Here is a 21,699-nt window from a genome sequence, read left to right as displayed (position 1 = left end):
TCAACAAAAATAGCTAACCTGGTCAAAATGGCATCTGAAAGACACTTAACTTTATATTCAGTATAATCCTTTACATGTGGTGTAATGCCACTGACACTCACACACTCATATATACACATAGGATTTAGCAGTGACTTCTACCTAGTGGGTTTATATAAAATTTGAGGTCAGCTGCCACTTATTCTTAAAGTGAGTATTGTTTAGAGACGATTGTGGGAAGATGACAGGGTAGGAAGCTCAAGAAATTGATCTCTCCACCAAAACAATTATTGAACAGGCAAGAACTGTCTGAATCAACTATTGTGGAACTCTAGGGTATAGTGGAAAACTTAAAGCATCCAGGAAACAGCTGGATGAAAAAGCTGGCTGTTTTCTTGAAATACCTGTGAATTTCATTTTCCATGCAGAGGCTATACCGCATTTCCCAACTCCATGGCAGGAAGTTGTGAGGACTACAGCTCCATTCCTGGTGTGGCTTGCTGGTGCCAAGGTGAATAATAAGGACATAATCCTCCAAAACCTGAGGGTTTGTGGTCTGATTGCTTTTCACTGCTTTTGATAGATGTTTTTCATCACTTGAGGTAAAAATACCTCAAAGCTGGTAGAGAAGCTAGCCATTGTTTCATACCCCCTTAGTGGAGTCTTAAATAAACAGTATGTTTTTTACCTTCCCTTTTCCCATTTGGAAGCAAAAATAGTTTGGAAAAAGTCACAAACTGGTAACGCCAATCCTCAGCAAGAAAAAAAAACAAGAAATCCCAGAAGAGTTGGAAAATTAAATTGCCAGAATTACAACATACTATTCAGAATATTCAGTTCTCAACAAGAAAATTACAAATCGCATGAAGAAACAGGAAGGTATGACCCATTCTCAGGAAAAAAGGAACTTGGCAGAAACCATCTGTGCCAGTTTGGATGTATTATGTCCCCCAAAATTCCCATGTTCTTTGATGCAGTCTTGTGTGGACAGACGTATTAGTGTTGATTAGATTGGAATTCTTTGAATAGTTCCATGGAGATGTGACTCAATCAGCTGTAAGTGAAATATTTGATTGGATAATTTCCATTGAGGTGTTACCCACCCATTCAGGGTGGGTGTTAATTGGATCACTGGAGTCATTTAAAAGAGTTCATAGACAAGGACCTCAGAGCAGCTAAGAGTGACATTTTAGAGAGCAACTGAGAGTGACATTTTGAAGAGGAGCTACAGCTAAGAGAGGATAAAACACCACACCCCAAGGGCAACATTTTGGAGAAAGCCATTTTGAAACACAACCTGGGAGCAAGCGGATGCCAGCCATGTGCCTTCTTAGCTAACGGAGGTTTTCCAGACTTTAATGGCCATCCTTCAGTGAAGGTACTCTATTGATGTCTTACCTTAGACACTTTATGGCCTTAAGACTGTAACTCTCTAACCAAATAAACCCCCATTATAAAAGCCAATCCATTTCTGGTATTTTGCTTAACAGCAGAATTAGCAAACCAGAACACCATCCCTGAAGAAGCTCATACATGTGCTATTAGTCAAAGATATTAAATCAACTGCCTTAAATATTTTCAGTACGCTAAAGGAAGCCATGGACAAAAACTGAAGGAAATTAGGAAAATGTTGTCTAAAGAAAATAAAGAAGTAGACATTATAAGAAGGAACCAAACAAATTCTGGAGCTGAAAAGTACAATAATTGAAATAAACAATTCACTAAAGGGATTCAGAAGCAGATTTGAGGCAGCAGAAGAAAGGATCAGTGAACATGAAGATGAGACAACTGAAATTACACAGTATGAGGAGCAGAAAGAAAAAGTAATGAAAAAAATGAGCAGAGCCTGAGGGACTTGTGAGACACCATCAATTGTGCCAACATATGCTTCATAAGAATCCCAAAAGGACAAGTGATAGAGAAAGGGCCAGTAAAAAGTAGTCGAAAATTTAATAACCCCCAGACTTCCAAAATCTGATGAAAGACATGAATATACATATCCAAGAGCTCATTGTACTTCAGGCAGGATAAATTCAAAGAAATCCTCACCAAGACACATTATAGTGAAATTGTTAAAATCCAAAGAGAGAGAGAATTTTGAAAGCAGAAAGAGAGAAGCAACTACTGTCTCTTAATAGACTAATAGCAGATTTCTCATCAGAAACTTGGAGGCAAGTTTAAAGGAAGAAATTGTCAATGAATAATTCTACATCTGGCAAAATTATCCTTCAAGAATGAAGAAGAAATTAATACATTTTCAAATATACAAAAGCTGAAGGAGTTCCTCATCAGAAAATCTTCCGTATAAGAAGTGCTAAAGGAAGTCCTTTTTACTGAAATAAAAAGACACTAGACAGTAACTCAAAGCTATAATAAGAAATAAAGAATACTCATAAAGATAAGTACATAGGTAAATATAAAATCAGGCATTATTGTGCTTTAGGTTTGTAACTGCATTTTCCCCCATATGAATTAAAATACAAATAGGTAACACAAAAAGGTATAATGGGCCTAAAATATGTAAAAATGTAATCTGAGAAAATAACATAAAGGGAGAGGCAGAGATGTATAGGAGTAGAGTGTTTGTATTCTATTAAAACTAAGTTGGTGCTATTCAAATTAGGTTGTTAGTTTAAGATATTAACTGTAATCACAAAGGTAACCACTAAGAAAATATAACTAAAAAATACAAAGAGCAGAAAAGAAGAAGGGAATCAGAATAGTGTGTTACAAAAAAAAAAAAAAAAAAATCAACTAAATATGAACAAAAGCAGTAATGGAGTCATTGAGAAAAAAACACATTCCAGACATACAGAAAACAGATAGCTAAATGGCTATAGTAAACCCTTTCTTATCAGTTTTAAACTTAAATATAAATGGATTAAATTATCCTATTACAAGACAAATGATTGGCAGATTGGATGAAAACTATGATCTGTCTGCATGCTGCCTACAAGAGACTCATGTTAGTACAGAGACACGAGGTTGAAAATAAAAAGATTCAAAAGATATTCTATGTCATTTGTAACCAAAAGAGTGCTGGAGTGGTTATATTATTGTCAGACAAAGTAGACTTTTAAGTTAAAAAAAAAGTTACAAAGGTTAACAGGATATTTTATATTGATAAAAGGTTCAATCCAGCAAGAAGATATAGCAATCCAGGTTCAATCCAGCAAAAAGGTTTAATCCAGCAAGAAGATATAGCAATCACAAATAAATATGTGCCTAGCAACAGAGCCCCAAAATATAGGAAGCAAAACTGGACAGAATTGAGGGGGGAAATAGCTAGTTCTACAATAATTGTTGGAGACTTCTCTACACCACTGTTAATAGTTGATAGAATATCTGGAAAGATCATTAAGAAATAGAGGGCTTGAACAAAACTGTAAACCCATTAGACCCAATGGACGTATATAGAACATTCCACCCAACAATAGCAGAGTATATATTTTTCTCAAATCCACTTGGATCATTTTTCATGATAGATCCCATGTTAGGTCACACATCAAATCTTAATAATTTTTAAAAAGTTTGAATTTATATGAGTTATCTTTTCTGACCATAATAGAAAACTGGAAAATTAAAAAATATGTGGAAATTAAATAATATACTCTCAAATAAACAATGGACCAAAGAAGAAATCCCAAGGGAAATTAGAAAATACTTAGAGATGAAAGAAAACTAAAACACAGATACTAAAACTTAGGGGATTCAGCAAAAACAGTGCTCAGAGGAAAACTTATAACTGTAAATACCTACATTGAAAAAGAAGGGTGAAATGTAATAACCTAACTTCACACCTAAAGAAACTGGAAAAAGAAGAGCAAACTAAACCCAATGTTAGCAGAATAAAGGAAATAGTAAAGATTAGAGGGGAGATAAATTAAATATAGCCTAGAAAAGCAATAGAGAGAATCAATGAAACTAAAGCTGTTTTTTTAAAGATGTTCATTAAATTGTCAAACCTTTAACCAGACTGACAAAGAATAAAAAAGAGGATACAAATTCTATCAGGAGTAATGATAGGGACATTACTACTGACATTTCAGAAATAGAAATAAAAAAGATTATAACAAAATACTATTAAAAATTGTATGCCGACAAATTACGTAGCCTAGGTGAGATGGACAAATTCCTAGAAATGGATAAATTACCTTATCTGATGCAAGAAGAAATAGAAAATCTCAACAGACCTATAACAAATAAAGTGATTGAATCAGTAATGAAAATCCTCCCAACAAAGAATAGTCCAGGATCAGATGGCTTCACTGCTAAATACTATCAAACATTTGAAGGATTAACACCAGTCTTCAAACTCTTCCAAAAAAATTGAAGAGGAGGGAACACTTACTGACTAATTCTTTGAGGTCAGCATTACTGTGCTACCAAAGCCAGATAAATAAAAGAAAATTATGGACCAATATCACTTATGAATGCAGACGCAAAAATTCTTAAAATACCAGCAAACGGAATCTAACAGTATATTAAAAGGAACATGCGCCATGATCAAGAGAGATTTATTCCAAGGGTGCAAGTTTGTTTTAACATAAGAAAATCAAATATAATACACCACATTAATAGAATGAAGTAAAAGCACCACATGATCATCTCAACTGATACAGGAAAGTTGTTTGATAAAATCCAACATCCTTTCATGATAAAAAACACTTATAAAACTATGAATGGAAGGGAACTTTCTCAACATGATAAAGGGCATTTTTTAAAAACCCAGAAAACATTATACTCAATGGTGTAAAATTGAAAGCTTTCTCCCTAAGATCGGGAACACGACCAAAATGCCTGTTGTTACTGTTATTCAACAGTGTACTGGAAGTTCTAGCCCAGAGAATTCAGGTAAGAAAAAGACAAAAAAGACATCCAAATTTGAAAGAAAGAAGTAAAATCTATCCCTATTCACAGATGATGTTATCTTTTAGAAAACCCCAGAGAATCCACAGAAAGCTACTAGATCAATTCAGCAAAGCAGTAGGGTACAAAATAAAAATGAAAAATCAGTTTTGTTTCTATACACCAATAATGAACAATCTGAAAAGGAAATCAACAAAACAATTCCATTTAATATAGCATCTAAATGAACAGAATGCCTAGAAATAAATTTAACCAAGGAGGTTATAATGATTTGAAGCTGTATGTACTCTAGAAAAACATGTTCTTAAATTTAATCCAGTCCTGTGGGTGAAAGCCCATTGTAGGTAGCACCTTTTGATGAGGCTACTTCAGTTAAGGTATGACCCACCTCAGTCAGGATGGGTCTTAATTTTATTACTGGAGTCCTTTATAGGAGAATGAAATTTAAACAAACAGAGAGAAAGAAAGACACAGGAAACATGAAGCTAAATCCAGAAGAGAAGGAAGAGACCAGGAGACAATGCCATGTGCCTTGCCATGTGATAAAGGAACCAAGGATCACTGGCAGCCAGCCCCAGAATGCCATAGTCTTCAGGGAGAAAACATTGCCTTAAAGATAGCTTGATTTGGACATTTTCCTAGCCTCAAAAATGTCAGTGAATAAATTCCCTTTGTTTAAGTCAACCCATTTCATGGTATTTACTCCAGCAGCCTAGAAAACTAAAAGACATCAAACACTTGTACACTAAAAACTACAAAACGTTGCTAAAAATTTTTAAATAAGAGCTAAATAAATGGAAAGATGTCCCCTGTTCATGGATTGGAAGATTTAATATTTTTTAGATGTCATTGCTACCTAACATGATCCACAAATTCAATACAATCTCTATCAAAATTCCAGCAGAAATGGAAAAAAACATCATATTCATATGTGCTCTAGTTTGCTAATGCTGCAGAATGCAAAACACCAGAGATGGATACGCTTTTATAAAACGGGGGTTTATTTCGCTACACAGTTACAGTCTTAAGGCCACAAAGCGTCCAAGGTAACACCTCAGCAATCGAGTACCTTCACCAGAGGATGGCCAATGGCATCCAGAAAACCTCTGCTAGCTAGGAAGGCAGCTGGCGTCTGCTCCAAAGCTCTGGCCTCAAAATGGCTTTCTCCCAGGACGTTCCTCTCTAGCAAGCTTGCTCCTCTTCAAAACATCACTCACAGCTGCACTCAGTTCAGTCTCTTTGAGTCAGCTCATTTATATAGCTCCACTGATCAAGGCCCACCCTGAATGGGCGGGGCCACGCCTCCATGGGAACATCTCATCAAAATCATCACCCACAGCTGGGTGGGGCACATTCCAAGCAAATCTAACCAGCACCAAAATGTCTGCCCCACAAGACTACAAAGATAATGGCATTTGGGGGACACAATACATTCAAACCGGCACAGTATGGAATCACAAGGGGCTCCGAATAGCCAAAACAAGTTTGAAAAAGAACAAAGTTGGAGACCCTACACATTCTTGTTTCAGATGTAGTGAAGTCTACAGTAATTAAAATAGAGTGGTACTGGCTTAAGTATTCACATATAGACCAATGGAATAGAATTGAAAGTCCAGAAATAAACCCATACATATATGGCCAGTTGATTTTCAACAAAGGTGCCAAGTCCATCTAATGGCAAAAATATTCTCAACCAGTAATGCTGGGGCAACTGGAAATCCATGTGCACAATACTGAATTTGGGTTCCTACCTTTCACCATGTAGAAACGTTCATTCGAAATGGATCAACAGGGGAAGTCTGGATGCAGGAGTGCCCTGAAGAGATCTGAGGCAGAGGCGCAGGCCCCTGTGGCTGCCTTGGCAGAGAGGCCTGAGGACCTAAACCTGCCCAACGCCATCATCACCAGAATCATCAAGGAGGTGTGCCAACAATTTTGCTGTGAAAGGGAAGCGCAAGACACTGAAAGCCAGTGATGTGCTCTTGGCCATGGAAGAGATGGAGTTCCAATGGTTCATTATCCCCTCTAAAAGAAGCCCTGGAAGCATACAAGCAGGAACAGAAAGGCAAGAATGAAGCTTCAGAGCAGAAGAAGGACAGAAGCAAAAAGACAGATTCAGAAGAGCAAGACAGGAGCAGGGATGAGGACAATGATGAAGATGAGGAAAGGCTGGAATAACAGAATGAGGAGGAAGAGGTGGACAACTGAATGGGGTGGGGAGATGGAGGCACCTTGGAAGGTACTACGCTGAAAGTGTGGTACATGTTTATGTGAAGCTTTTCTCTGGTGGCAGAGTAGTCTTAGACCGAAGTGCCTGAGAAAATGGAAATAAAACTGACCAGAATTATCATCAAAACCAGGGTTTCCTAGACTCAGAGCATCTGAATATCAGAATCCTGTTTTGCTTAATCAATCTGAAGGTTACGAGTTTTTTTAACGCAACTTTATTGAGATATATTCACATAACATACAATCATTCAAACTGTACAATCAGTTCACAGTATTGTCATATAGTTGTGCTTTCATCACCACAAACTTTGAACATTTTCATTACTCCAAAGAATAAAATAAAAATCAAAATAAAAAAAGAACATTGAAAACATCCCATTCCCCTCCACCCCCCCTTGTTCATTTACTTTTTTTTATTAAGATTTATTCACACACCATACAATCATCCAAAATATACAGTCAATTGATCACACTACCACTATATAGTTGTTCGTTGATCACCCTGATCCATTTTTTTTAACATTTTCCTTGTACCAGAAAAAGTGATAATGAGAGTAAAAAAATAATAGTGAAAAAAAGAACACCCAAATCACCCTATTTTTCCTTCAGTTTTTTGTCCCCATTTCCCTACTAATCCATCCATATACTGGACAAAAGGAGTGCAATCCACAAGGTCTTCAAAATCACCCTGTCACCCCTTGTAAGCTACATTGCCATATAATCGTCTTCAAGAATCAAAGCCACTGTATTGGGGTTTGATAGTTTCAGGTATTTACCTCTAGCCACTCCAACACATTAAAACCTGAAAAGTGTTACCTATATAGTGCAGTTATGACTTTTTTGACAAGAGGGATTCTGAACAGCTAATTAAATTAGCCAATTTGATCTCTTGTTTAGAAACTAAGTAATGGTAATAACTTCCATGCTGCTTGCTGTGTTGCAAAATTCAGAGGTAGTTGAGGCTCAGGAAAAATTTGAGCTTTGATCTTGGTCAGCCTATGTTCGATTGTACAGTGTTTGACAACAGCAGCTTATTAAGAGTGATCAGAATAGTTTAGAAGACTAAAACCTACGGGAGAAAAGTGAAACCAGTTCTGTTGTTTCTTCGCTTGACAATAGCATTAGTTGAACCTCAGTTTCTACAAACCCATTTGGCTTGGACCCCTTCTGTATTGCCTATAGGTATTTGACCTGCTGGGGTGGCTGTACTCTGGACATACATGCTTTCTGAGTAGCAGTATAGAAGATAATTAATCAAGCAAGGGTGCCAATGTCTTCTTAAAAAACACATTGCTCAGTTTAGGGTGCACCTCACTGCCTGCCACTGTACAACTTTAGGTTTTGTCTTCACCAGCTGGAAGGTGTAAAATTCCAGCCTTTCTCTTCTTATAGTCCATCTCCCAGACTTGTGACTATGGCTTTCATTCTTTAATTCATGACTAGTTCCAAACTTCATTTCCTCTAGGTACATTTTTCTGCCTCTGCTTCTCTCTTCCTGTCTGCCTCTCTGTTTCCTATTTCCACATTCTCTCACCCTTCTTTTCTCACTTGTTCAGATTGATATTGCCATCTTGGAAAATTAGAACATCTTTAAACTTGTAGCTGATAAATATTGACTAATCCAGATTAGTCTACTTAAAAGAAAAACAGAAAGCAGTGAACTATATATTGCTTATAAGATTACAGTTGAATTTAAATGAAATGCATAATATAATCAATGCATTAGGGGAATGAATAGTGAAGACTTTTTCCTGTAAGAAATTGAGTGAAGAGGCCTCAGAAGAGAGAAAAAGATCAAGATTGTGCCAATGTGGAGGAGAGGAAGAAATGATGCCAGTACTGGGAAGAAACAAAGACTCATTCTTTCCTCAGTGCAGGGCAGTAAGCCATTTATACTTACAAGGAACTTAAAGTTTAAGTCCCAAGCCAAAAGGATTTGCAAGAACCTGGGATTGGGTAAGAGGATTTCCTTCCTTCTTTATCTTCTCCTTTGTGCAGACTTTGTGTAAACTAAGAAAATACAGCACAGTACATGATGCCTTTGAACTTTTGAAGCAGTTGGTGAATGACTTGAGGTCAAACTGTACACAAGGACTAAGTTTGTTTGCAACTGTCACTGCTTGGCAGTCATTAGCGGTCCTTTCAGGAGCATGTAATGTCTGAATTAGGCTGAGAAATGATGATATTTAAGGGTATCAAACAAAAGTGGTTGAATTTTCCCCCTAAAGACAAAAAGTCTTAGGGGACCAAGTCTTAGGGGATTTTGGGCAATATGAACAATTGGTTATTAGGTTTGGGTCTCTAACTTAATCAGAAACAAGAGTTGGGAACTCTTGCAAAAATGTGTTACTTAGTTCTTGAAATGTAACTTATACATCCAATGCTTTATGTGGTTTTTTAGTCATTAAACTAAGTCGGAAGTGCCCTTTTTGGAATCCAGCAGTATAATGCCTTGCTGATCTCTTAACCCTTATAATACTGATCAGAAGTTGTTTATTAATTCCTGTTTTCTTGAGAGCAAGGAAATGTATTTCATATCGTTTTGATAGTCATTATGCTTTTTTTTCTATATATAACTTTGAGAGGGTTTGCAGTTCAAACATTTGGCTGCCATTCATGTATTAATTTGTTGAATGAATATCTATAAAAACCTACTCTATTCTAGGCACTGTTCTAGGTTCTAGAGATATAGTGACACACATACACACACATATATAGTTATATAGGTGTAGATGCATAGAGATAGACACAGATATATAAACAGCCATGGTTCCTGCCCTCGGGGCATTTTAATAATGGCTTTCCAAAAACTCTAATTGGGGACTTTTCTGAGAAATAGGATGTCCCAAAATAAAATCAGGTTCTGTGGCAAGAATTTGGCAGCAGACATTAAAAAGAATTTTTTTAACCTTAAAATAATTGCAACTTAATAGGGGTTTCTCTTCAAAGAGGTGCCCAAACCTAAGTATTTATTCCTTTTACCACTTGACACTCCGATAAAATACCCATAAACGTGAAGAGAAATGGAGATGAACTATGAAAAGATAACAGGTATTTAGAAGATGGAAAGAGGAAAATGGCTGTGTTTTGATATAAGAGCTCAGCCAATTAGGTAGGAGAGAACCAACTACAGTGAAGCACCACGCAGAGACTTCAGGCTTGAGACATCAGATTCAGTGGTGCAGTGTGTGAGAAAGGGAACTTCACACGGGCAGATTCATTTAATATCTGTTGACAGAACAACTGTAACACTCTTATTCTATACTCTTCTTACCATTCTTCCTCTTTTTCTCCTTGCCTACATTAAAGGTAGCCCAACATTTAAGGTTAAACATTCTCAGTTAAAAAAAATCAGGAAGAAATGAACTGCCTAAGGTAAAATTATAGTTTGTTAGGTGGCCTCCCAGATTTAGGGCCCCCATCCTCACCAGCCTAAAGTTTACCTTCACAACATTACTCACCCTAAATTGAAGGTTCCCAATTCACTTGCTCCATTCTTGCAGAAATGTCAGAGATGGCTTCTGCTTTCATTAGAACAGCCTAGCTAAAAAGACCTGTGTGGAAACTCACACCAGCTACACAAAAAATTCCATGCAGTGTCCAGTCTTAAATATGAATGGACAACAAAGGCCAAGGCATATGAATAATCCCAGCAGAATAAACTTAAAAAGATCATGATAAACAAACAGACATATTGACTCTAAAGTAAGCGATAACTCAATAGCAGATGAAAGCTTAAAACAAAACAGAAGATACAAGTGCTGGAGAAGATGTGGAGAGAGAGATTCACCTATTCACTGTTGGTAGGGAAGTAGAATGGTGCATCCCCTCTGGAGGGCAGTGTGATGATTCCACAGAAAGCTAATATAGGGTTGCCATATGATCTTACAACCCCGTTGTTTGGTCTGTGCTTGGAAGAACTGAAAGCAGGGACACAGATGGACATTTACACACTGGTGCTTATGGCAGAAGTATTCACAATTTGCATTGAATGGAGGCAGCCTAAGGATTCATCATCAGGTGAATGGATGGGTGAACTGTGGTGTATACATACAACAGACTATTAAATGGCTGCAAGAAGGAATGAAGTCGTGAGGCTTGCAACAAAGTGAATCAATCTTGAGGACATTATGTTGAGTGAAATAAGCCAGAAATGAAAGGACAAATATTGTAAGGCCTCACTCATATAAACTTACTATAATAGACAAATGCTGAGAATTGAATTTGAGAGCATAGGTACCAAGGGATAGAATGTGAACAGAGATTGGGCAGTCAGTAATGCAGAAGTGTGGAGTGTTCAATGATGCTTGTTGTAAAGATTCCTAGATTGTAAGCTCCTGCAGCAGTCACATCTATTCCTGAGTTTTGACTGTTATTTAAGAGATGTTTATTTGATACAAAATTTATATTCTCTGTAGCACGCTTTCTGATATAACCTGTATGATCAGTTTATTTAAACAACATAGTTGCATGGAACCTAGAATGGGGAATGAGATCTTGTTATTCTGTACAGGTTAATATGATAACCCAATGCACCCCAGAGTAGTTGGGTAGAAAATAAAAAAATATTTGCAAAGTCCCTTTGGGGGACTGGGGAAAAAATGTGGAAATAAACTTCCTTTAGGAATTCCTGATACTCCTGCAAGCATTAGGAAATCCAAATTTAATAAGTCAAGTCCTTGATCTTAGGGCTTGCCCTTATGAAACTTATTCTTGCAAAGGAGAAGCTAGGCTTACTTATGATTGTGCCTAAGAACCTGTTTTGTTGCTCAGATGTGGCCTGTCTCTGTAAACCAATTTGGCAGGTGGACTTGCTGCCCTCCCCCTAAGTGATACATGACTCCCAGGAGTGTAAGTCTCCCTGGCAGTGAGGGACAGGACTCGCAGGGATTCAGAATGCCTTCTTGACCAAAAGGGAGAAGAGATATGAAACAAAATAAAGTTTCAGTGGCTGAGAGATCTCAAATAGAGTCAGGAAGTCAAACTGGGGGTTATTCTTGTGCATTATGTAGATACTCACTTTTAGTTTCTAGTGTATTAGAATAGCTAGAAGAAAATACCTGAATCTGTTGAATGGTAATCCAGTAGACTTGATTCTGGATGATAATTGTATAACCATATAACTTTAATCATGTGACCATATGATAGTGAAAACCTGGTGACTGACGTGCCCTTTAACTAGGGTGTGGGCAGATGAGTAATAAAATAATGACTAAAATATATAAGTATTACGGGAGATAAGGGTTATGTGATGGTTTAAGTGTTCTTTTTTATTTTTTATTTTTTTTTATATATTTTTCTTTATTTGGATTAATGAAAATGTTCAAAAATTGATTGTGGCTTTGAATGCACAACTATATGATGATACTGCGAGCCACTGATTGTTTACTTTGGATGGACTATATGGTGTGTGAGTGTATCTCAATAAAATTGCATTTAAAAAGAAACAAACAGAACAGAGTATTACACATCTTGGTTTAGTTCATCTTGAAATGCCTGCTCCTCACCCCCAAGGGCATCTCTGCACGCAGTGATACAGATCTTCTGAGTAAATTTTTTCTAAAATATAGATGTTTCAAAGCTCAAAATAAAGGGAAATCTTTGTGTCTCAATAGCTATAGCATTGAAGCTCTTGGATGGGGCTGCCTGGACAAAATGTGAGACTATGCTATGACTTAAGATCATAAGCTTGCCTGCAGGTGTGGGTCATTTCTCCTACCCAGGAAGTAAAACAATCTAATCTGAGACATTAAAGTAAAAGCTATTGTAAAGCCTGTGAACTTCTTCGGGTCCAGAGAGATAACCATGAAATTGACCCAGAAGGAAGCCCATACAACCCTGGGGATGCCAGAGGATAAGTAAGAAGAAGTTCAAAACCGTTAAAGATGGCAAGAAGGAAGAGAAAAATCTATAGGATTTTGGAGATTTAGAAGAAAACATTAGGTTATACACACAAAAAATATGAGGCTTTATGTTTCTCATGAGCACTGGATTCTAGACTGCAGTTGAGCAGGGTGTTCAAAATTCTGATCAAACATCATTTTTAAACTGCATTTTTATGTTTAAATAAACATAAAACTCTCAACTCCAAGTTCTCAGAAAACCTACTTCACAGTTTGCTTGTGAGAAAGTTATTTAAGGATGTATGCACTCAACAAAACTGAGAAGGATAATCAAGAAAGTAGAACACATGGGAAATAAGAAATAGTGGTGCTAACCCTAGGTATCCAATGTACAGAAATCCATGAATGGCAATGTGTGCAGAAAGCAGTCTGTCCAGATTAAAATTGTAAATCATTCCCAGGAGGTGACAAAAAGAATACAGGCATACCTTGGAGATATTGCAGGCTCAGTTTCAGGCGACCACCATGAAGCAAATACCGTAATAAAGAGAGTCACATTTTTTGGTTTCCCAGTGCATATAAAAGCTCTGCCTACAATATACTGTAGTCTGTTAAGTATGCAATACCATTATGTCTAGCGAGACAATGTATATACCTTTTTTAAAATGTGACACAGAGACACTAAGTGAGGACGTCTTTGGAAAAAAATGGTGCTGATTAACTTGTGCAATGCAGGGTTGCCACAGACCTTCAATTTGTAAGAAAACACAGTATCTGCAAAGCATAAGAAAGGGAAGTGCAATAAAACATGTATGCCTATATCTTTATTAAGAAGAAGGGCGTGGATTCCAAGAAATATACAATGACTGAATTGCACGCTGTTATTGACCTGGTAAAGAAATAATGTCTCTTCTTTCAACAATAAAATGGAAGCATAAAACTTGAGAAAAATTTAAACTGATAAAGAAAACCATGGGCCACATATGAAGCAATCAAAATGTGATATGATCTTAATTGATAATCCGTTTCACTATTAACCTAGGTATATATATATTTTTTTAAATAAACTCTTTTGAACATCTGTAGAAAAGGAAATTTAACTCTTGCACATTATTGATTTCTACTTGGTTCTAGAGTATTTACAAATTAATAATATTGTAAATGCTGCTTTGTTGGTTTTCAGGTTTTAGGATGAACCAGCTTTCCACACTGATATTCACACAATTGAATATAAATTGAATATAAGTATTTTTCCCATGTCAAATAAGGGCAAAACTGAAATAATATGGGAGATCAAAGGGTTTGGAATGGGGAGAGGTAGAGAAATGGGTAAGTATATGAATATTCTCATCTATATTCAAGAGTTAAAAGATCTGTCAAAATTTGTTAGGACAAGAAGTTAAAAGTATAGAAATGCACAAGTAAAAATAAAGTTTTTAGCATTTTAAAGCAAAAGGATGTAAATAAAGTGAGCTAAAGTCTCCTCTTTAGATGAAAATTAAATCAGTATATAATAATGATTGTTAATCAAATTTTAAATAATAGATACTATCTTAAATTAGAAACCAATAGATAATATCCCAAATAAAGCAGTGAACATATAGAAGGAATTTATTTACAACTTAGGGTAATTTCCTTTAGAAGGACTTAGAAAACAGTAATAATAAATAAAGTTGGGAAGTGGAATTGATGGTGTGGGTAGAAGAGACATTAGGGGAATTCATGTAGCTACTCATCATAATCCTTTATTTTAATTTTTATCATGTGCATGAATAAATTTGATACATACTAAAAATAAGAAAACATTAATGTATTTCTTTTTAACATCTCTTACTAAGTTGCAAGTAGCCAGATTGGGTATCTTCTGAAGCCTCTCTAATAGGCATTTTAGCCACCAGAACCTCAAAACACGTGGAAGGCTAGCAGCATTGGCTTCCCTTTTTAACATTAATCTTTCATTGAGTTCTTATGATATGACAGACATTTGCTAGGCCTTGGGAATATGTTGATTGTTCATTAGAACCTAGCCCCTACCGGTAGTAGTTCTCTCAGAAGGGCTCACTCACATTGTTTTCTTTTTCCTTTTCCCTTTTGTATACTTATACCTTCGCCCCTTACACACAGAGGCACAAGAATACATGTTTATAGATCTCCTCTTCTGCTTCTTAACCTTCAACCAAACACTTTCCTACTTTCTTCCTTAATTTGCCCTCTTAATCTGAGCAGAGGAGGGAGATTGCTATACTATGAGCAGCTGGAAAGGTTGACATTTTAGCATCACTATCTAACAAGATTTTCTTGGGCTAATTTTCTTTGGTATTTTAGAAAACACGGATGAGAACAGGGAAAAAAGAGAAGAGAAAGTACTGTCCTGTATTTATGAGAGCAGATAAATTTAATTCTCTCTCCCCACTAGTGAAAGGGAGAGGCAGAATTTAGGATGCCAAATGCCTCATTTTAAATACTTTAGAGAATGTAACTGAAATAATGTCTTTTTACAGTGGATATTGAATGGATATTAGCTCTTTTAATCATCTCTGCAATTTAAATCTCAAGAATAGGTCAAGGAACAGAAATAATTGTGTATGTCATCTGAGCTAACATGCTAATTCCTAATTTCTAAGTGTATGTGTTAAGAAAAATTTGGCCATCATGGTGAGAAGCTGGATTTTCAGAGTTAAAATTTCTGCCTAATATATAAACAACTGAAAAATCTCCTTGATTCTAAAACAGGCATTATGACTCAAAAGAAGCTCTATAAAAAGGACAGAAATTAAGTCTGTAAATCAAGCATGGTTATGCCCAATAATATTTCTTTCAAATTTGTCCTTAGCTAGAAATATTAGTCATTTAGTTATATCTGAGAGATTCCTATTCTTGAATCAGGAGAAACTAAATCAAAATCTGGGCTACAATTTCAGGAATAGTCATCTGAATTTTACATGTCATATATGCTTACAATTTTAATAAAGTTTTTAAAGATATGTAACTGAGCTTATTTTAAAGGTAAGCGTTTATGCAAGTCCATTTAGAAAAAGGTTTGATACTAAAGGTTTCAGTGCCACTATTTTATCTCAGTAAGTTGTTCTTCAGTATTCTTTTAAAATGCAGAATCATACTGCAGTGTTTTTGACTCATTTTATCCAGTAAATGAAAAGGCTGTCCTTACTTGTGGTTCAACTTAACATAATCACAGAATCTCAGGCCTGGGAGAGACTCCAGAAGCAAACAGAAATTTTCCCTTTTCACACACGGTTGAACAGAGAAAATGTCATTTTAAGTGTTCAGATCTGCCTGATTTCTGCCCCTGAAAGCCCTTTTCTCTCTGCGGCTGAGAGCTTGAAACTCATTCTGTCCCCAGCTCCAGCTAAACCCTTTGAAGGCTAACATCTAATCAGTCTCGCTACTTGTTCTGACTCCACTATGGACCCTGTTATAGCCATTGGCTTCTAACTTATTCTTGAGAACAAGTCCCAAATTTGTGTCAAGTTCTGAATTATTAGATGCATATCCTTGTATCCTTGTAACTGAGTCCAGTTCTGTTGGCCATGTCCCTCTAGAACTAAAGCTTTGCCAGTCCCCCTCCAGGAATTAGAAGCTGGATTTCTAGAAATTGACTTCATTGATGCAAACTGCCCTATTAGAAATCCAGATATTACCACCTATATCCTTCATCATACATTCTGGGACAGCTTTGATTCTTACTGCTATTCTGGATTAATACTTATTGCCTGTAACCATCTTTGAGTGTCTTTGTCTATCTACTGAACTGGACTTCTGAAGATGGGTCTTTTTTTTTTTTTTTTTAAACATTCCTGTTACATACAAAGGGCAGGCCTAATTTAATTACAAGAAATTCCTCTGATGCTGATGCTGATGAGTATGAGATGAGATAACAATATTTATAGGAGGAAAGAGACCAGGGCCTCTACATGTTTGTATACATACGTGGTAATACCAATATTTAGCATTTGTCTCCACTGTTGCTCATCTATGAAAAACAGAATATCATCAGGCATCTTCCTGAGTAGTCTAAGAAGAGGTTGATATTTAGGACCACAAATTGTTTTAGGTACATCCAGAGACTAAACACCTTGGGCATGTTACTTAAGTTCTCTGAGCCTCAAGTTCTGTCATTTTAGAAACTAGTAGTTATAATTGTACATACCTTATGTGGTAGTTGTAAAGATTGAATGATATAATGTACATATGACCCTGTATGCCCTGAACCTAACACACAGCAAGAGCTTAATAATTATCATTATATCAGTGACACCAAATGGGATATACAGATAATATACATTATAGGACCAGGAAAAAAGGTGGAATGCCAAAGTTTCTTGTTGGAGCTGTGGTAGAATTTGGGCAAGAAGAATCAATGTGTTAAAAGTACTCAGAGTGAGAGTATTACATAAATGTGAATAATTTTTACTGTCCTAAAACTTTGTATTCCAGTCTGTTTGGTGGTAAAACTCTTGCAGTTTGGGACATCATTTTTTACAGAATGAAATCCAAACTCCTCAGCCACGCTGTACAGTCCTCACACTGTAGTTCCAACTTATCTTACAGACTTAACATTCTCACTCTACTCTTCCGGGATGATTAGCGTTTATTCTCTGATCTTCATACATGCCATACGTTTTCCCATCTTCATTATGTTGACCTTTTAAATGCTCTCCTGTCTCTGGCCATGATTTAAAACTGAGGCCAAATTAACTTCCTTCCCTAGTAGTCTTTTGAACTATTTAATTTTATTTTTAATTTATGCACATTTGTCTTTTCTTGAAGGTAATTGATTGTAAGATTTGTAAGTGGAATATCATATTTTCTACTCTTATATCCTGCTGTATACTTAATAAAGTGATAGTTTAAAGTTATGTACATAGAAATATATTTGTTGTTTAAGTTGCACACTGTGGAATGTTTCTCCTTTTTAATTTTTTATTTTTTTTTTTTGAATTTTTAATAGCAAAAGTAAGAGAGTAGGGAGAAAATATGCAACCAGATGCACTGTTAAGGATAATTGAATTTGAAAATGAGTAATTTTTCCTGTCTTCTTATTCTTGGTACATCTAGTTTATTGATTTAACGGTCATGCATTTGGAAAAAGTACTTCAGTCTATAGGTACCTCTTCATTGTATGATAAGAAATAATGTACTTTGTTTCTTGAGTGATTACAGCCTACTTCTCTCTTTCACAGTTGCTTTTTTAAATTATACTGGTAATTTGGACATTAATTCTTTGAAATATAAAGAGGGAATCGCAATTTTACTAATAGAAATTAGCAGTATACATTTTAATGAGAGAGAAAAATCAGTTATCCACAAAAGAAATTATAGCATGAATTACAGTAGAAAATTGCCATTAGATTTGAGAAAGAAATAAAACATCAACATCAACAAAAACAGTGAAAAAGCACTTTAGGGAGAACTGATTGGTTGCTAAGTGATCAGAAAGGAAAGAAACTGAAAATGTAATTGGCATAATCCTAAAAAAGGATGGGAAACCAAAATTAGGCTTATGGGGATGGATAGAAAATAATTTTTCTTTGGGAAATCTTGAGTTACGTTAGAGAATAAGGACCTTTGGTAATGAATCTATGAATCATTGAAGAGGGAATTTGAATAGTGATTTGAATTACTCCTACTCAGTCAAGGTAGATGTTTGGGATTAAAAACAAAATTTAGTTTGTATCCCAGAAAGTGAATAATATGTGAAATTTATTTAAGGTAAAAATCCTTACTTTGAATTGACCTATTTGTGCTTAGTTTGGAGGACATGATTACATGATTACACCTCAGTGTAATAGAATAAACATTTTCTAATAGACATAGGCAAATATTTCTTACTATAACAATGTTTACAATATTTTAAAAATTGGAAGCTATCTTAATTTCCAGCAATAGGATACTGGTTAAAGGTATGGTTAAAGGAATATTGAGTAGTCATTAAAATTCTGTTATGTATTCTTTTATTTAATGACAAAATATATTTGTGATAATTGAAAGATGTTGCTAATTTCATGTATACTATACAGTATGTTTTTGAAAAAAGTTTACATATGCCTATAGAGAAAGAACAGAAAGATGTACATCAAAATGTTGAATATACTTACATCTGGATGGTAAGATATCTTGCATCCTTTGTTTTTCCGTTTGTCTTTGTATTTTTGTACTCCTACCATAAACAAATTCCTTTCTGTTATTTTAGTTTGGATTTTCTATTTATCTTGCATTTCTTTGTTTTGCTAGTTCTCATTCATGCCTTCTGTCACTGATCAAATTTTTATCTGTGCCTTTTCATTTCTTTTAGAACGTAAAAAGTACACATTTTTCTTTCCATTAGTGAAAACCTTAACTTTTCTATGCAACAATTAATTTTACATTTTTTTCACAAAATCTAAAATTAAATCATTACCTCATCCTCTCTATGAACAAGAACTTTAGCATACTTTAACTTTCCTCTAAAGTTTACTATCTTTGTTCTGTTTGTTATCTGAAATTTTAGGCCAGGCTTACTTTAAACATTCTTATAAAGTAGGTGTTAATTTTATTATTATGTTTATACATAGCATTTATTTAGATTTACGAGTGTGTTTTACTGATTTCATTGCTTCTTATACCTCACTTCTCCTTCTTCATTTTTTTTCTTGCTAGGACATATCTTTTATTAATTCTTTTGGCAGTAAAATATTAATTTGTTATCACTTCTTGAACTATATTTCAGTTGGGTAAATAGCATAGGCTTTTTCTCTTCCACCCGTTGTTTTTTGTGCTTTGTCACAGGGGTGCAGCACATTTCAAGCAGCATCTCTGGAAGGTTGGCTGTAGTTACTTTAGCCCAGTTAATTTGAGCTTGAGGCAGGGTCTGAGTTCATCTCTCCCAGCAGGATAGGCATTGCAGCTTCAGCTGCTTCTACCCTTCCTTACCTTGTCTGACTTTCAGTGGAGTGGACTGGATAGCTTCAGCCACTCTTACCACCATGTTTTCAATAGATCGCAGCTCTACGTTTATGTTTTTCATGCTTTATAGTTTGAATCTTTACTTTCTGGACTAATTATTTTGTTAATGTGTTTAGAGAAGAGGGAGGATTATATGTGTGTTTATATTTTAACCTGACACTCATGTATCATTTTTTAGAAGAAATTTTAAAAAATTATGTGAGGAATAAATAAAGCAGAAGAAGTACTCTGGTCTTTGTGGCATAGCATAAGCCACAGAAGATACTAGACTTTTGTGTGATTTGGTTGAAAATTCAAATTGTGTTAGAACTTAAGTGAGCCTTCTATTCTGGGAAATCACAGGCTCTTGATTTGCTTTATTTCATTCCTAAAAGGTGTTAAGAGTAATTCTAACAAAACAAGCATAACAAACGGATAAAAATAAACAGACAAGGAAAGAATGTGATGTAGAAATAATGAAGTGAAACCATAAATTTCTGTATAGCCTTTAATTACTTAGTTTATACATCATGTAAATAATCTTCTACCTCTACTTGACTGTGTGCTTTCTTTACTACCTTGCTGTTTGAAGTCTTGTCATATTTTGCCTAACATTTCTACTTAGCCTTTTTAGTTAATTGTTTTCTTAGTGGAGAAATAGCTCATGTTCCTGGCTATGGAAAGCTATGTATTTGAGCCACAGGATGTTAAAAAAAGACACCACGTTACTCACCAGATATCACTACTTGAATTGTGGTCCTTTAAAGACAAAGGGGTCTATCCTTTGTCTTTATGGATTTTGAGATTGAAAACCACGTTTAAAACTGCCAGCATCTCAAAGGAAAAAAGTTAACCAGGACATGAGTTGGAGCTATTTCCAGTGTATAATAAAATGGCAGCCTAAGCAAAAGAAAGAAAGAAATGAACAAACAAAACCAACTTCCACTGCAAAAACTAACAAATGATGGATAAAAGATAACATTTTTTAAAGGTATAACTGAGTTTGCATGATTAAAAAAAAAAAAGTTCCCGGAATGCCCGAAATGAAATGAGAAAGCCAGATCTTTAAGTATGCAAGGCAATACTTTGGAAACACTTCTGTATTCTATTGGCTAGGGGCTTGGGTTTTTAAACTACACAAGGTCATAAGAGATAGTTTTGACCTTACAAGAGGCAGGGAATTGGAACTGACTTCTGCGCATAAATCCAGGACCCTCAAAGTGCTTTCCCCACAATGACAGAAGGATAAATAAAAACTTCACACAGCTCAGATAAATGAGTACCCTTGTTTCTGTCTGAACACTGGGTGCAAAAACAGTAAGTCCCTTATAAGAAACTAAAATCACATTTTGTTCCCCAAGTGGATTTTATAGATTGGATTAGTGTCGCTGGCATAGTGGTATAATCCTAAACCAATATATTAACATTAAATTTGGTGATTGGTTAGTGATACTTATTTCTATAATACCATTCCTATCTAGGTTCAAGCTCAAAAGCCTTTCTACTACCCAAAATCAATGACCCAATTACACAGAGCAGGCAAGCACCAGGAGATGACACTCAGAAAGCCAATATTTTGGCTTTGTCAGTTGGATTCCTTTTTCTTTTGACATGTTTCTGTCTTTCACAGAAAAGGACATTAATGGCTAAAGCATTTGCTTCAGGTTTTAGGCTGAAATGGTCAGCTTCAGATTATCCTTTCAAAATCTCATTGCTATAAAAAGCACTTATTTTAAATTGTCCAATATCGCTAGGTCTTCCATAGGAAATGAGTAAGATCAGCCAGAGAGTATAAATTGGAGAAACATTCCAAGGTAGTTGAGTCAGATTTACAAAA

At 35.5% G+C, this 21,699-nt stretch overlaps 1 protein-coding gene and 1 pseudogene across 46 annotated transcripts in view; both read left to right on the top strand.

The window, feature by feature from the left end:
* The window catches only part of RIMS1 (regulating synaptic membrane exocytosis 1), a 567,640-nt gene that overhangs the window by 300,895 nt on the left and 245,046 nt on the right, over positions 1-21,699 (top strand). The window lies entirely within an intron of this gene.
* Positions 6,629-7,056, top strand: LOC119539609 (annotated as a pseudogene).

Source organism: Choloepus didactylus, chromosome 7 (genome assembly GCF_015220235.1).
Source record: "Choloepus didactylus isolate mChoDid1 chromosome 7, mChoDid1.pri, whole genome shotgun sequence".
Classification (NCBI taxonomy): Eukaryota; Metazoa; Chordata; class Mammalia; order Pilosa; family Megalonychidae; genus Choloepus; species Choloepus didactylus.
This window is presented reverse-complemented; position numbering and strand designations above follow the sequence as displayed.